At 42.3% G+C, this 12,765-nt stretch overlaps 1 protein-coding gene and 1 pseudogene across 1 annotated transcript in view; both read left to right on the top strand.

The window, feature by feature from the left end:
- Positions 1–12,765, top strand: part of LOC111346274 (follicle-stimulating hormone receptor-like) — a 228,914-nt gene that overhangs the window by 151,568 nt on the left and 64,581 nt on the right. The gene's annotated exons all lie outside the window — the stretch shown is intronic.
- Positions 9,723–10,336, top strand: LOC148718437 (uncharacterized; annotated as a pseudogene).

Below are 12,765 nucleotides of genomic sequence, written 5' to 3' on the forward strand. Positions count from 1 at the left end.
GCACAATTGAGAAGTCTGGCACAGACTGCGATGACAGACTCGTACTCACTGAAGAAGAAAGACTAGCTTTAAGCAAAGTGAAAGATTCCCTCAAGTACAAAATGGTAGATATCGTGTAGCCGTTCCTTGGAAAGAAAACAAACCCGATCTCCCTGACGCCAGACCTATGCAATGTCTCGCTTACGAAGCACCAAAAGAAATTTGAAGAAGAACAACCGTGTCGCCGAAGAATATCAAGCAACCTTCCAGGCCTATGTTGATAAAGGATATTTACGAAAGGTTCCCTCAAACGAACAGCTGCCAGCTAACGTATGATATTGGCCGTATTCTCCGGTCGTGAGAATGGATAAATCGACAACAAAAGTGTGAATCGTATTTGATTGTGCCACTAAATGTAATGGTACTTTCTTAAGTGACACGAGTCATCCCGGGCCGAAATTACTACAAGGTCTTTTCAACGTCCTTGTCCGTTTTTTTCGAAACCTTGTTAGCATCGCCTGCGAACTCAAAGAAATGTATCTCCAGATAGAGATTGAGGAGCCGGACCGATCCCACTTCCGACTGTTATTGAGAGATCTTGACCCTAACCGAGGGACAGACGTATTCGATTTTAAGCGTGTAGTTTTTGAAATAATTCCGCCCCTATGGAGTTTGTTGAGCAGGAAAATGATCGAAGAAACCAGGACTGTTATCCACTTGCAGTCGAGACCGTCTTTAAGTTCACCATATAGACGATTCTATTGACCGTCTTGAAAGCGATGATGAAGCAGTGGACCTATACCGTCAGTTGAAGTCTCTATGGGGAGTCGCCGGCATGCAAGCGAGGAAGTGGATCTCTAATTTACCGAAAGTTATTGAAGGGATTCCATCAGAAGAACACGCCACAAAGATCGTGATTGACAGCGGTCAAGACCTGATAACGAACACACTGGGAATTTCGTGGAACAGTACTGAAGACTTGTTTATCGTTGCCGCTTCTCCAGTTTCCCCGTAATTTCAGACAACAAAGCGAAACGTCCTGGGCAAAGTAGCAACGATTTTTGATTCGCTGCGATTCGTACGCCCTTACGTTATTGTGGCGAAAATTCTACTTCAGGAACTGTGGTTGCGAGGCTAGGACTGGGACGACGAAGTTCAAGATGAAATAGCAAACTAAATCGGGGTTTGGTTCGAGCAATTGAAAAGTCTTCACGAGGTGAAGATTCCCCGGTGTCTGGGATGTCTAGAGCCTGTCAAGTCAAAACACATTGTGACTTTTGTCGATGCCTCTCAACAAGCCTATGCTGCAGCAGTCTATATCCGATATGATAACGATTATGTAATCATTCGTCTGATTGCAGCAAAGAGTAAAGTGGCACCATTGAACCCGGTGACAGTACCCAGACTGGAACTCATGATGCGACTTTGGGCCTGCGCTTAACACAGTTGTTGCTGACGGCCTTAGAAGTACCGATGAAGACGTTTTACTCTGACAGTAGAGATGTTTTATGGTGGATTCGAGGACGCGGCAAAGACTTCCGACCGTTCGAAGCCAACCGAATTGGTGAAATAGAGATGTTCACTGAACCGTCGCAGTGGCAGCATGTCTCTACTGAAGAGAATCCAGCCGATTTATGCACAAGAGGGGCCACGCCCTCAGAGTTAACCGAGTGTTCCTTGTGGTGGAATGACCCTAGCTGGCTGACAGATGATTTCAGTAAGTGGTCAAAGATGAAAGTCTTGGATAAACCCAGTGAAATGCCAGGGATGAGAAAGTCGAAGAAAAAAGAAGACGTAAATGCCTATGCAACCCTTATGACGTGTAATCTCCAGAAAGGAACCGCACCGAAACACAACAACACACTAGAAGGGTGGAGACTAGATCCGAAACGGTTTTGCAGTTGGACGCGTTTGGTTCGAGTACACGTGAAAGTGAGAGGAGTATAACAAAACATCTGTTACAGAGACAACAGGAAGGAAAGTATGGAACTGTTGCCCGAAGAAATAAAGGATTCTGAGGGAGAAATAGTGGATTTGGCCCAACGCGGAGCTCTCTGTAAGGAATACACAGCTTTGAATTAAGGGAAGTCGATGTCAAAGAAAAGCCAGTTGATAAAGCGCAACCCATGCATCGACGACTATGGAGTTATTCACAGTGATGGTCGATTAAAGTTCGCAGGTTTTCTATCATATGATACCAGATTTCGACCCATTCTGCCTAGTGGACACTGGCTGACGTTCGTCTGTTAAGCAGGCCAAGCTTTAGATATATCTTTTTACAGATATAATCCTGATGTTGCATCCATGTGATTGCACTATCCATGTGGATACCCAAGTACTTAACTGTGCTAACTTCCTTAAGATGGTGATCGTCAAAGCGGATGTCGATGTCCTCTGATCGTCGTAAAGCAGGACGTGAACCAATCTTCATTGCCACAGATTTGCCAGGATGTGGTACCATTTGGTTCTGTGTCAGCCAATCACTAACATTCTTCAGGTTTTTATGAACACAATTCGCGGCGTGAATAGCGCTTGGGTCGCTTGAGTGAATTTCTGTGTCGTCAGCGTAAAGCGTACATTTAGAAAATTCTATAGCTGATTTCACACGGTCATAATGTATTGAGAAAAGGGATGGTCTAAATACAGAATCCTGCGGCATTCCATAACATAAGTTCAGAATATCTGAGCTCGAGCCCTTACAGACAACATACTGTTAACAGTGTTCTAGATAACTTTCAAACCACTTATGTGTAATTTTAGTTACACCAGCATTTTTTAGCTTTGAGAGTAATATCTCGTGGTTAATTACATCAAACGCTTTGCGCAAATATCAGGCAAATATCTTTAATTTGTGAAAACTTTCAATAATTTGAGAATCTAGAGAGAACCAATTAAAACTGGTCTATGAATAGTGTAAAATGAGGATCCACTTACAAAGTTATAAGTCTAAGACACCGCTTCCCCATAATTGCAGCGTCAATTCAGCGATAAATATGACAAACTTTGAAAAGTTCTCTTTCATAGGTGACTTGTCAGAAAAAGATGAATCGATTAGCAAAACTTGACCGGCCGTGGTGTTTATTACAAATGACGTGCTTGTTTTGTTTAGCTATACATTCAGGATTTTTAATGTCGAAAAAGAAAATAGAGGCTAGAAAATTGGCGGCCGTTGATCAAAACCTTGAAGAAGAGATGAACACTGAAGATTTAGCCGCTTTTTGAATACTTCGTCAAATTGCTACTAGTATTTAAAACCAAACATCGATGATAACAAATCACATTTGCGAGAGAGACACCCTAAAAAATTTTCAGTAACAGTCAATGCCTTTCCATTTTTCCGCCTTCCTTCTAGATAGGCTGTAGGCACCATGTTATGGTGTCGGTAGGTTCGTGATTTAATTTTAATTAACTCAGCTCGGTTTTACAAGATTTGTAGGTTAAATTTACATAGTAACTAAACAAAGTGCAGCAAAGGAATAAGGAAAAAAATTTAGCAATAAAATAGGTAGAGTTAGGATCATCCAAATAGCAGAGAATGGATGACCTAGTGGATGACCCCTAATTATCAGACACAGTTAAGGGAAAAATTAAGAATAATTTTTTTGTATAAAAAGTATTACTTCATGCACTAAGGTAGATAATTAAAAAGAGTAACAATTAAGTATAGAGTTCTTTAAGGTTTTACGAAACATTCTAAGAAAATTTGAATTATATTAGTTATACTTGTAGGTAAGGAATTCCAAAGGCGAGGGCCAGTGAATTTTAGGGACCGTAGGCCATATTGAGTGGTATTAACTGAGGCTACATAAAGGTTTCTGTTACATGATTGCCTCGTTGAATAGGAATGAAGAGAAGATGTAGATTTGAAATATTTACTGAAACAAGGGGGTAACAGTCTATGTGACCACTAATAAACAAAAGAGAGAATCTGTACTTCAGTAACATCACTGAGTTTAAGAAGATTGAAAGATTTAAACAGAGGCTCAGAATAAGATTTTGGTTCAGAGAAAGATATATTATGATTGTTTTTTTTGGATAACAAATAATTGTGTTAGAAATAAGGGAAAGTTTAAACCCCAGACATGGACGCCATCAGTGAGGAATGGATAGATAAGGGAGTAATAGAGCATGGCAAGAATTTCTTGGTTGACAAAGTGTGTCACTTTTGACAATATACCTACAGTTTAGGATAGTTTCAAACAAAGCTCGTTAACATGACTTTTCCATGTTAAGTTAGAATCAAATGTTATGCCTAGGTACTTAGTGGAGTCAACGTGTCTAACAAGTACATCATCAATTTTAATTCTTAATGACTGATTAGGTTTAATTTTACTGGAATGAAAAAAAATAAAGTTAGTTTTAGAAATACTAAGTGCTAATCGATCAGATTTCTTCCATTCAGCAACAGATTTTAGTTCACGATTTAGAGTTGTCTCAAGGTGACTAGGGTTTTTGCTTGAAAAATAAATGGTAGCATCATTAGCAAATAGATGAAAATGTTAGTAAGCTAGAAGTATTGGGCAATCATTACATATAATAGGAATAAAAGGGGTCCTAAAATAGACTCCTTGTGGGACACCACAAGTCACAGGTAATGGAGGTGAATTATGACCATTGACATTTACAAATTGTTCTCTTGGAATAAGTAAGATTTAAACCAGTCAAGCACGACACTACTTATTCCATAGTGGTTAAGCTTAGTTAATAGTATTGTATGATTAACAGTATCAAATGCGTTTTTCACGTCTATACATATTTTACAACCAAATTTGTTATTATCAATGGACTGTCGAATACATTCAGTGATAGAAATAAGAGCATGAGTAGTCGAATATTTTTCTCTGAGACCAAACTGAAGTGGATAAAGTATTTTTAATTCTTCCAAATAACTGTAAAGGCGATGGTACATAACTTTTTTCAAATAATTTACTAAATTAGAAATAACAGAAATTGGTCTATAATTGTCCATGTTAAATCTTGAGAACTTCTTAAAAAACAGGAGAAATCCTCGCTAATTTTAATTTCTCAGGAAAATTACCACTAACAAAGGAATTATTGACTAAAAATGCAAGAGGCTCGGATATATAGTCTCTAATAGTTTTCAAAATAGTAACAGGTAGACTGTATGGGTCGGAAGACTTGCTAGCATCCATCTTGCCAATAAAAGTCCAAATTTCATTTGAAGTGACAGGGGATAAAAAAATTGATCCTGAGTAGTTACCCCTAAGGTAGAATAAGGGCTATGACTTCCCCGAGGGATTTCCTTCTCCGTAGTCTTACCAATATTAGCAAAGAAGTTGTTAAAGATGTTAGCAATGTCATTAGTGTTATCAAAAGACTTATTGTAAACCTTACCAAGCCCTTTACAGCTTTCAAATTGGCGGACTATCTTAAGACACTCGTTATGCCTCTTGTGACTCGTGTCGACTCGTGTGATCTGGTTCTGTTCCAACTCTCGTGATTGCTAAACGAATCTGGTCGGGTTTCTTCTGATTCATTTTTAGTTTTGTCGGGCTTAATTGGATGTTTGTTCAGGGTGTCGCCTCTGCATTTCGACTAGTTATCGATTTAAACGTAATTCGAAGTTTGTCATTCAAGCACGTTTTGGCCTACTTTCAAGATAAGGAAAATACAATCAGAGGAGAATATGAGCGCGCAGCTTTTTGATAATAGTCATTACTTGCCATCGGATTTGTGGCCGAAATGTTTTGAAGCTAGTTGGAGTTAGAGTAAGATTTGGAGTTAATCAAAGGGATAATACTGAAGACTTTGTAACACCAGGGCATGGTACATTTAAGAGGAAAGCATTGCGATCCAAGACTCTTTGTACCTTTCCCTTGGCGAGTTTTCTCCGGCAAGCTACTTTCCCCCCTAACGTCCGAGCATCTGATTGTTTTTTTTTATTGCTCCATGTCTGTTCCAGAATTAGATTGTGAGGGGACAAGATTTTTCTATTTTCTAACTGCCTTGTATTTTGATTTACTCTCCAGGGACCTGTCCAACAACAAGTTGCAGAAATTATCCTCAGGAATGTTCCAGAACAACAGAAGACTATCCTACCTGTAAGTAGAATCCTTCTAAAAGTTTATACTTTCACTAGTTCTTAGTCATGGGATAGGGGCGACGTAGTAATTTCACTGAGGATACTTTGCACTAATCATAACTTCCTGTATTGCAGTTATGATGAGTGCAGGTTAACCCTCCTGTGGCATGAGAAATTGAAAAGAGGGTTATGAAGAGGTTACTGAGCTTGTGCGCGCGCGTGCTTTGAGATAATGTAAGCTAAAATGTCATGAACAAATCATGCGGAGTATTTTTTTTTTGACGAGTGCAAGTTTCTTTTAGAGGAGTTGAGAGTTTTGAGTTTTTCGAGTGGCACTTTGTTTGGCGGTCGTTGATATTTATCGTGTTTACCGTCACTTTACCGTTTACTGTATTACGAATAGAGCCGTTTGTTTGATTTCTGTTTTACCTCCTGACACTTTTGGCGACCACCATGGGAGAAAGGTATGAGCTGTTATTTTTTTGAGGTCTCGTTTGCGAGTTGAGTTTTGGAGTTGAGCGATGTGGCTTCCGAATCCGAGGATAGCGATGTTATCGAAGTTACCGCGGAGGAAAACGACAAAACTGGCCTGAATGGAGTCGAGAGATTAAGAGAAGGAGACGTAGCGCAAATACAAAACTGACAAAACTCAGACATGAGTTGGAAAGACTATGCGTAAAAGATTCCGAAATAACGGACATAGAAAGTGCGATTGAACAGATGTGGGCAGCCCTAGAGGACGCACAGGAAATTTCAGAGGAACTGATCGCGTTCTATGTCGAAGTCGAAGAAGAAGCTGGGAAAAAAGAAATATTTGAAGAGTTCGAAACGATCAAAAGAGACCTACAAAGAACGATTGAAGCGGGAAAAAATGCGATCAAAGTCCGCGCGTCCAAAACCGTAAATATGAACCGGCCGTTAAGCAAGAACGCAGTGGATCGCTACAGGCAGTCGGCCCGAGAAGATCAGCTGAACGAAAGTTACGACAGCCACGAAGACCGAAATCGATATTTGAAGCCGTTAACAGTTCCGACGTTCGACAAAAGAAAGTTTGAAGATGTTCGACAAAAGAAAGTTTGAAGATGTTTGGGCCATTTTTACAAGTCTCGTAGGCGAGATAACGGAGGCAGTACATTTGAATATAGCAAGGCTATGACAATGCCTTACAGGGAACGCTTTGGAAGCCATCTGTGGTCTTGCAGTCACCGCCCACGAATACGAGGAGGCAAAAGAAGTATTAAAGACGACTTGTGGAGATACGCGCCAGCCGCTACGAGCCTACTTGGATACACTAAAACAGGCGCCGTTGATAAGAAGCAACGACATCCACGCGTTTGAAAAATTTGCTGACCTTGTTAGAATTAGTGGTAAAGTTACAAGCCGAAGGAGGAGACGATGAGTTACGAGATGGAACTCTTCACGGCCTGCTGGTAAAAAATTTGCCTGATCGTCAGCTAGAGAATTACAGTCGCTGTTTAAAGGAATACGCCAGACAAAGATCATTCATAGCTTTCAAGTAATGGGTGACTGTCGAAGTTAGATTCGGAATAGAAGCAGCGGTGAACGGGATTAAGTCTAAACCTGTCGAGCACGTCAAACTACCGAAAGTACCGAAATACCAGAATCGGAGCAGGATGCGAAATTTACATACTGTTGCAATAGGGAAAGAGACGCGTGGTGTGAAGCTTCCATGTTCTCTCTGTCACAATTTCGATCACGGGGTGTGATATTGCAAGGAGTTTGGCGAGGGAGGAGTGGATGACTGCTGGAGGATCGCAAAAGAAAGAAGGCTGTGTTTCCGTTGCCTAGCCTCTGATCATGGGGGAAAGATTGCCCAAATGGCCCTCAGGTCTTCTTCATGGAGGGGAAGTTTTGTCAGAAACTGAACCGGGGACAACGTTGCCTTATGTTGACAATGAGAAAAACCCAGATGTTCCACGGGAGAGGGCACCCGCTTTGACCCCGACCAGCTGTGATGAAGGAACGCCGACTGAACCTCATTCGTTACGAGCTGTCCCTGCGGGGATGAAGACCAATGGTAGAAAAATAAAACTAAACGCAATCCTAGAGGACGCGTTGACCAAAACTTTCCTAACTGAAGATGTTACTAGGGTACTGGGACTGGCAGAACCTTTCGAAAAATTTCAAGTTCATGTTCTCAACGACATCCTCGAAACGTTTCAGTCCATGCCATTAAAAATTCAAATTTAAAGAGTAGATGGCAGTTTTCAAAGGAAATTAGGGTGAAAACATAAACTCAGAAAGTTGGAAGAAGTTACAGAGCTGTGAACTAGAACAAACCTCAGAATAAACGGCCTCACCTTACCCAATGCAGTTTTCCCAAGCCCGCAAATGATGGATGGACTTGTTGATCATTTGATTGGCATTGATAACGCTGAACTCCATTATTGGCATGTTGATCTCCGAGAGAAACATGGTGGACCTATCACCCGCTTCGGACCACTTGACTGGAGTAGTATTGGTGCAGCCGATGAAAGCGAAACCGCGAGAACATGATCTCGCGTTAAGTTATTCGTTCCTTGTTTACCAAGAGCCTAATTGGAGCGAGAGAAAAGAATCCTGTTGTGATGTCGACAACAGCTTAAAGATGTTCTGGGAAATTGAGAAGTCTGGCACAGACCGCGATGAGAGACTGGTACTCACCGAGGAAGAAAGCAAAGGGAAAGATTCCTTCAAGTACAAAAATAGAAGATATCTTGTAGCCGTTCCTTGGAAAGAAATAAACCCGATATCCCTGACACTAAACCTATGGTACTTTCTCGCATACGAAGCACCAAAAGAAATTTGAAGAAGAACAGCCACGTGGCCGAAGAATATCAAGCAACCATCCAGGCCTATGTTGCTAAAGGATATTTACGAAAGGTTCCCTTAAACGAACAGCTGCCAGCTTACGTATGGTATTTGCCGCATTTTTCGGTGGCGACAAAAGAAAAATCGACAACAAAGTGCGAGTGGTGTCTGACTGTGCCCGTAAATGTAATGGTACTTCCTTAAATGACATGATTCATCCCGGGTCGAAATTACTACGAGATATTTTCAACGTCCTTGTTCGTTTTCGTCGAAACCCTGCTGGCATCGCCTGGGATATCAAAGAAATGTACCCCCAGATATAGATTAAAGAGCAGGAACGATCCCACTTCCGTCTGTTGAGGAGAGATCTTGACGCTAACCGAGAGCCAGACGTATTCGGGTTTACGGGTGTAGTTTTTGGAAAGAACTCTGCTCCTATGGGGTCGTAGGTTGTTTCACAGGAAAGCGCTCGAAGAAAAAAAAAACATTTAAGTTAACCTTTACGGAAGATTCTATTGACAGTCTTGGTAGCGATGATGAACGAGTGGAGCTATACCATCAATTGAAGGCACTATGAGGAGTCGCCAGTATGCAAGCCACGAAGTGGATCTCTAATTCACCGAAAGTTATGGGAGCGATTCCATCACAAGAACACGCCACGGAGATAGTGATTAATAGCGGTCAAGACCCGATAACGAAGACACTGGGGGGAATTCCGTGGAACAGTACTGAAGACGTGTTTACCTTTGCCGCTTCTCCAGTTTCCCCGGAATTTCAGACAACAAAGGGAAACGTCCTGCGTAAAGTAGTAATGATGTTTAACCCGCTGGGATTAAACGAACAACTGTCAGCTAATATAACGTATTTGCCGCATTTTCCGGTCGTGAGAATGGATAAATCGACAATAAAGGTGCGAATCGTATTTGATTGTGCCGCTAAATGTAATGGTACTTCCTTAATTAAATGACATGATCCATCCCGGGCCGAAATTACTACAAGATCATTTCAATGGCCTTGTCCGTTTTCGTCGAAACCCGATTGGCATCGCCTGCGACATCAAAGAAATGTATCTCCAGATAGAGATTAAGGAGCAGGACCGATCCCACTTCCGACTGTTGTGGAGAGATCTTGACCCTAATCGAGAGCCAGACGTATTCGAGTTTTAGCGTGTAGTTTATGGAAATAATTCCGCGCCTATGGAGTTTGTTGCGCACGAAAACGCTCGATAAAACCAAGACCTGTTATCCCCTTGCCGCTGGGACTGTCTTTAATTTCACCTATATGGACGGTTCTATTGACTATCTTTAAAGCAATGATAAAGGATTGGAGCTATACCATCAATTGAAGGCACTATGGGGAGTCGCCGGCGTACAAGCCAGGAAGTGGATCCCTAATTCATCGGTAGTTGTTGAAGCGATTCCATCAGAAGAACGCGCCACAGAGATCGTTATTAACATTACTGAAGACGTGTTTACTGTTGCCGCTTCTCCAGGTTCCCTAGAATTTCAGACAACAAAGCGAAACGTCCTGCGCAAAGTAGCAACGATTTTTGACCCGCTGGGATTCGTATGCTCGTACGTTATAGTAACGAAAATTCTACTTCAGGAATTGTGGATGCGAGGCTACGACTGGGACGATGAAGTTCAAGATGAAAGAGCAAACCAAATCGGAGCTTGGTTTGAGCAATTGAAAATTCCGCACGAGGTGAAGATTCCCCGGTGTCTGCTATGTCCAGAGCAAGGGCGTAGCCAGGGGGGTCCTGGGGTACCCGTGACCCCCCCCTTGGTAGGCCTTCTTTAGAGCAAACAAATTACAATATTTAGGTGGAGTTAAAGCCATGACAATATCTTGGCCGTAAAAGCCATTGTTGAAAAGCACACTTTTTTAATTTTTTTTCTTGTAAAGTATTTTCGTCAACGGCTCTTGTATTTAGTTAATATAGGCCTTTATGCCGCGAGAATACGACTGAGCCCGCCGATATACGCGGGAGAGCAGCGGTGTAAGTGGTGAGTAGCCTCTGTGAGCCCCCCTTTGAAAAATCCTGGCTACGCCCCTGCAGAGCCTGTCAAGTCAAAGCACATTGCGACTTTTATCGATGCCTCTCAAGATGCCTACGGTGCAGCAGTCTTTATCCGATACGATAACGATAATGTAACAAGTCGCCTGATTGCAGCAAAAAGTAAAGTGGCGCCATTGAACCCGTTGACAATACCCAAACTGGAACTCATGATGCGATTTTTGGCCTGCGCTTAACACAGTCGTTACTGACGGCCTTAGATGTACCAATGCAGAGCGTGACGTTTTACTCTGAGGGTAGAGATGTTCTATGGTGGATTCGAGGACGCGGCAAAGACTTCCGACAGGTAGTCAAAGATGAAAGTCCAGGATAGACCTAGTGAAATGCAAGAGATGAGAAACTCGAAGACTAAAGAAGACATGAATGCCTATAGAACCCTTATGACGTGTAACTTCCAGAAAGGAACCGCACCGAAACACAACAACACACTAGAAGAGTGGAGACTAGATCCGAAACGGTTTTCCAGTTAGACGCATTTGGTTCAAGTACACGTGGGAGTGAGAAGAGTGCCACAAAACATGCGTTACAGAGACCCCAGGAATGAAAGTATGGAACTGTTGCCCGAAGAAATAAAGGATGCTGAAAGAGAAGTGTACGTCTGGAGCAAGGCGAAGCTTTCCGTGACGAGTACACAGCTTTGAGTTCAGGGAAGTCGAAATAAGAGAAAAGCCAGTTAATAAAGCGTAATCCGTGCATAATGACGATGGAGTTATCCGTAGTGATGGTCAATTAAAGTTCGCAGGTTTTCTTCCATATGATACCAGATTTCCAATTATTCTGCCTCTTTGACACTGGGTGACGAAACTTATTGTGAAGCATTGTCATCAGAGAGGGAATCATGCAGCTGGAGTACACTTCACTCTTTGCCAGTTGAGTGAGAGATTTTGGATCATCGCCGCACGCGAGGAGATTCGCGAGTGGGATCATGAATGTAATGAATGTAAGAGAAGACGAAACAAGTCAGCTTGTCAGATTATGTCCCCACTCCTGCAAAAGAGGCTCCGTTTCTGCTTCAGAACCTTCGCTCAAACAGCCGTAGATTTTGCAGGTTCTTACTATACGGTTCAAGGACGTAGACAACCACGACAGAAAAGGTGGCTGTGCCTTTTTACTTGCTTGGAAAGACGAGCAGTGCATTTAGATGTGGCCTGGGGGACTAGATGCCGACACGCTCTCAAACGCCTTTGCTCGTTTAACCAGTCGTTGTGGAGTTGTTAAACAAGTGACAAGCGATAGAGATGCAAATTTCGTAGGCGCAGTGGGTAAGTTAAAAAAATTGGCAGTTAGTTAGACGAAAAACATCTTCATAGGAAGACAGTAGAGCTTGGAGTGACATGCAGATTGAATCCACCAGCTGCTCCACACTTTTGAGGAGCCCATGAAGTAATGGCGAAAACTGCTAAGAAAGCTACTTACGCCGTTGAGGGAGAAGGAGACGTGAATGACTAGGAGATGATCACCGTGGTCGCTAGGGTGGAGTCCCTCCTTAATTCCAGTCCGTTGACTTATCAGAGTTCAGGTCGATGTTCCATTGACACATAACCACTTCTTGCTTGGGTAAATGGGGGGACACTTCGCTCCTGAGGCCGTTGAAACCACTGCTATGCATCCGTGTCAACGATGGCGAAAGGTTCAGGACATTAATTATTTGACGAGTGTGGAGGAGCTGGCTTAATGAATCTTTTCCAGCCCTTAACTGTCGACCAAAGTGGAGTTCAGATTGCCGAGACCTAAAAGTTGAGGATGTGGATCTTGTGACTCAGCCCGATACTCTAAGAGTACTTCAGTAACATCACTGAGTTTAAGGAGATTGAAAGATTTAAACAGAGGCTCAGAATGGGATTTTGGTTCAGAG

Source organism: Stylophora pistillata, chromosome 12, assembly GCF_964205215.1.
Source record: "Stylophora pistillata chromosome 12, jaStyPist1.2, whole genome shotgun sequence".
Classification (NCBI taxonomy): Eukaryota; Metazoa; Cnidaria; class Anthozoa; order Scleractinia; family Pocilloporidae; genus Stylophora; species Stylophora pistillata.